We start from the raw sequence: 4,815 nt of genomic DNA on the forward strand, positions 1-4,815 counted from the left end.
TGCTCCGCTTTGTTCAGGAAATGTCCGAGAGCGCGTCGGTTTTGGAGGCAGCGATGGACCCCGCAGCTCGGCAGCGTCCGCAGGCGCCCGCCAGCGAGGGCGGTGGGAGCGCGCGGGGCGCAGGGATACCGAGGTGGGTGATTGCTAACCCAGTGTTGTCTTTCGTGTTGAGCCTGTTTGACTTAGCTTTCTCCAGAGTTCCTGCCACAACTCTTCAGAGCAAGCGAACCCCAGTGCGTCCCTGGCTGGGAGTCGATGGCGGCTGCGGGGGCTCTGGAGCGGGGGCCAGGCTGCCCGGCGGCGCGGGAGGGAGGCACGGCACCGGCCCCACCAGCGCAGCAGCCGCGGGACACGGGATAAAATGCAGCCATTTAAAAGGAGGAAACTTTTTTTTCCCTAAATCTGGCTCTAATAAGCAGCCTGCCTTTCTGCTTGCCTCCCCAATGCCTTGTAATGCTGACAGACACTGACCTAATGATGCATTTTACAGTGTTAATGCTATTATCAAACTGCTGTCGGCTGGGAGCTTTTAATTCATTAACTTGCTTTTGCTCTGGCGGGACTGTCTGGATTTTCAGTGAGCAAACAATAAGAAACAAAATATTTAACAAAGTCTTCCTGAATTCCAATATCATGCCATTGATTTTGAGTCACTTGGACTTCAATACTTTAAACATTATTGGTTTCTGTCATCAAGGATTGGGGCAGAGGAGCTGTGAAAAGCTGCAAGGCAAATGAGTAAATATGAGCTGTTTTTTTCTCTTTGTATCTGGAACTGCCTTCCTTTCCAATAAGCTGTTACACCACAGGAGAGTCCAATCAATTAAAATAAAGTAAATTAAGAGCTGAAAAATATTAGGAAGAAAGACACAAGCTGAAGAGATTTGCTGGCACCACCGAGGATCACAGCAGGAAACTGCAGAGCAGCGCTGGGGCTTCTCTGCTTCCCCAGATTTCGGTGCTGGTGGATCGGCCGCGCCAGGCAGCGGCTCGTCCCCGGCAGCACGGGTCAGGACAGACCCCGTCTCTGCGCCGGGCATCCCCTCCGCAGGATGCAGCACAAAAGCAGGCACAGGACAGCACCCGCTCCCTGCCGCGGTGGCCGTGGCGTGGGGCCACCCCCTTCAAAGGTGTCCCCAAACCCCCGCAAGCCTCCCCAAGCGCGGAGGGGGCCGCAGCGCTCATCCCCTTTACCAGAGGAAGAGGGCTGAGGGGCAGCGGGAGAGCACAGCACCCGCCGGGTTTGTGAGTGACCATCTGCTGGTTATTACCTGGGCTGGGAAATCATTTTCAGATGGAGGGAAAACGAGCTGTCAGGGATGAATAGATGTTAGCGTGCAGATCATCTTCCGCACAAAGGGAATATCATAGCATGCAAATGTCATTTGTATTGTGATCATTAGCTTGAGCTGTGGGAGGTGCCTTATATCAGTTAAGTTCTTCCAGGGGCTCCCACAGAGAAGAGGAGAACTTCTTAAGCGCACAGTGGCATTTAAGAGATTGCTGCCTGCTCTGAGCAGATGTTGCAAGGCTTAGACAGCTCAGTTTGCAAGACAGCTTCAAATTAAAATAAAAAAAAGCTACAATATTTATGGGCTGCTCGGCATGTGATGGAAATCTAAGAGGAACACACGATGTCTGGTAGCTAAAGCTACAACCAGAAACATACCTGCGAACACAGAGTTTGACTTCAAAGGTGGAGCAGCCAGAGGTCGAGGTTGGTACAAGGATGGCTGCATTAGCATCTCTTGAATATTCACAGTCATTTCATTTAGATGTGGATGTTGATAAGCAGCTCTGACTGCATACGCATCAGTCCTCAGCTAGCACTGCTGGGGGGGAGAGGGGCGCGGGCAGAGCGTGGGGCTTCTCAGACACGTTTGTGAAGGACAAAGTGGTTCGCAGGCTCTCTTTGCCCGCTATTCAGTTTTTTTCAAAAATTTGTTTCTGTCTTTCTCCTTGGCAGTGTAGATGACAGGCAGAGAGGGTTGGCTGTGGGAGCAGTGCCGCCCCGCCGTGCTGCCAGCACACCCCCAGCCTGGCCGATCCCCAGCCCCGCTCCTGCCCAGCTCTGCGCACACAGGGCTCCTGCCAGCCCCGCACCAAACCTGCACTGGTCACACTGCACCTGAACAGTGCGTGACACTCACCTCTAGGCTGGTGCCATCTCCACTGAGGCTTGGTCCTCACCCCCAGCAGAGAGGCTCATGCGTGCCCTTCTTCCCTGGAGACCTCCATGGGTGCTGGTCCCTGCCCGGCACCGCGCGTGGGCAGAGATGGATCAGAGAGGAGGTGGCAGCACAGCCAGTCCTCCCCAGCTCTCCCTCCATCACTGAATTAATCATGGGAAGCAGCTGATGCCGGCCCTTTTCTGCCCCGGCACAGCCACGCTCCTCACCCACACCTGCACCTCCTTATCTGCTTCCCTTTAAATCTGCTGACCTCCAAGCTACCCCCTCCTTTCTTGGGATTTTTCCTGTTCTATCCTTTAGCCTCTCTGCAGGGCGCTGAACCCTTACTTTTAAGGCTTCCTCCAAGAGGTCTGGTGTGCATCTCCAGAGTTGGCATGGGGCAGGCTGGGCCAACGAGGTGAGGAATGGTGAGGTCTGCCGTTGGTGCTAAAGGGGAGAAGGAGCAAAGCCTCAGGGTGGTCCTTTCTCTGTGCTCCCGGGGGATCCTCTCTAGAGGCTCTGCAAGCACCTTTGTCCTTTGATGGAGAAGTCTCTGCTTTGCCCCTGCGTACGGGCACTGCTGCGTGGCTCTGGGCCAGAGCAGAGAGCAGTTTGTATTGCTGCAGAGCCCACTATAGATGGCAGCATTGACGAGCCAGAGGCTCCAGCTCCTCAGCCAGGCCTACTGAGACAATTAATATACAAAATACAACAGAAAATGTGATATAGGTAATCCCAAGCACAAACTCTTCCCTGGCTGTAGCTGTATCTCGGAGCTCTGGGAGCAGAGCTGCCCTCTGGGGTTGGGCTCTCCATCAGGAGCAGCTGAGAGCCGTTGCACCAGGGCAGGCTCCTGGGACCGACGGTCTCCTCCAACCTGAGGTCTGGGTCACTGTTGTGTTCCCGTGTGGGCTCTGCTCTTCAGGGAGGTTTTATCACCCGACCTCCTGCCAAGGGGCAGCTCTGGATGAGGTGCTGGTTTGGGAGTGCGGCATGGAGAGACGAGACAGGGATGGAGAGCTCTTGCGGATAGGTTTTTCCAACCCTCACATCTCCAATATTTATAGTGACTGATGGTAACTCAAATACGGTTTGTGATTCAACCTGATGAACCTGAAGGCCTAAATCATACAAGTCTGCCAAGTGAAGTACTTTAGCCTTCTGCCCTCACTGCCATAAACAGACTATGTCTCCAGGCTCCCGGGAGCAGTTTAATGAACTGCCTGATGCTGCCAACAGACTTTCTAATGTTTTGTGTCCCTCCTGTGGAAGTCCCTTGCCCCTTTCCCCATGCCTTCTGCAATGTTTTCTGGTAATTGCTGCCCTTCTGCTGGGGAAAACTACAGAGAGGAGCAGCTGGGCAGGCAATGGGCTGCTTAAGCGGTACTTCTCTGCAGTTACGGCAGCACGACGCAGAGCCGGGACGTGCCCCAGTGACGGCTGTGCTGGAGCAGACCCTGTCCTGGTGCGGGGTCTGTGCTGCAAGGGGAGGGTCCCCGGCTCCATGTGCTTCTTGGGGGGGAGGGGAAAGGGGACAGAGGCGATGCTATGTGGGGACCAGGCTCTGATCCCGGCCCCACAGGGGATGGCTGTTGAGCAGGGGCAGCTTCCCGTGTCGGGTAAGGAAAGAGAGCGCTCGGGACTGGAAGAATAAAGGTGTGTAAGATCCCATCCAAAGCCTCCATTATCTCAACAAGTTTCCTATTTATTTTCCAGACACAACACACTTTGGAGCCTCCTGTTTTACTCAGAAGGGAAAAACCTTTATTTATTTATTTATTTTAATTGAGAACCCTGGTGGAAAACAAGCTTTGCTTCCAGAAGCAATTACATTCCATCTCTTAACTGGATTAGGTAACTTGATAAAACTCCAGTGGAGAAATATTTGCTCATATTTAATCATTTGTTGACTTGGCACCTCACGGAAAAAAGCAAAATTAAATAAAAATGTGTAAAGGGCAACCCGCTTGCTGATAAATCCTACCCACTCTGAGCAGTTTATTACAGGAGCAACGATCCATTAGCTCTATACATAAATTAGAATCATGCATTCAGTTTATGGAGTTGCAAATTGTCGGCTGCTGCCATTATGTCAAAAATACGCTATGCCAAGAATGAAACATGATTATTGTCTGTATTGTCTGCCCTCAGCAGATGAAGTCCAGACATTTAGGGTTAGGCAGTATGAAAAGCAAAAGGAATTTCTCTATTTTTTTTTTCTGCTTGTAAAAACAAAGCAATCAGCATGCTTGCATGTTAACATAGTCTGAAGTCATGTAGTGAATACTCTATTAGCGCCCTGAAAACTAACCCCTGTAGCATCTATCGATCATAGCCTTTTTGTTACCTGTGTCCATGTGCAGGAATACAGCCCTCGAAATGAGATCCAGCCATCAATATTCTCCCTGGGTGTACGTGCTGCTGGAGCTCCTTATTGCAGGTTGGATCACCACCCGAGGAGCTTTCCATTATTTCTTAGTCAAAAAAGAGAGAGCGCTGCCATGTCTGTGTGATACTGCCGCTGCTACATATATGCTGTTAACGGGGAAATAAAAGGCTGTAGTGTTACTTGTGGTCCACAGGTAATCATTATACAGCTATAATGATAGAAAAACAATAGGTCTTGGGGGAATTACAGCAGGAA

At 51.6% G+C, this 4,815-nt stretch overlaps 1 protein-coding gene across 1 annotated transcript in view; it reads right to left on the reverse strand.

Moving 5' to 3' along the window:
* Positions 1 to 4,815, reverse strand: part of LOC104281820 (granulocyte colony-stimulating factor receptor-like) — a 187,944-nt gene that overhangs the window by 48,615 nt on the left and 134,514 nt on the right. The window lies entirely within an intron of this gene.

Source organism: Charadrius vociferus, unplaced genomic scaffold, assembly GCF_000708025.1.
Source record: "Charadrius vociferus isolate BGI_N301 unplaced genomic scaffold, ASM70802v2 scaffold562, whole genome shotgun sequence".
Classification (NCBI taxonomy): Eukaryota; Metazoa; Chordata; class Aves; order Charadriiformes; family Charadriidae; genus Charadrius; species Charadrius vociferus.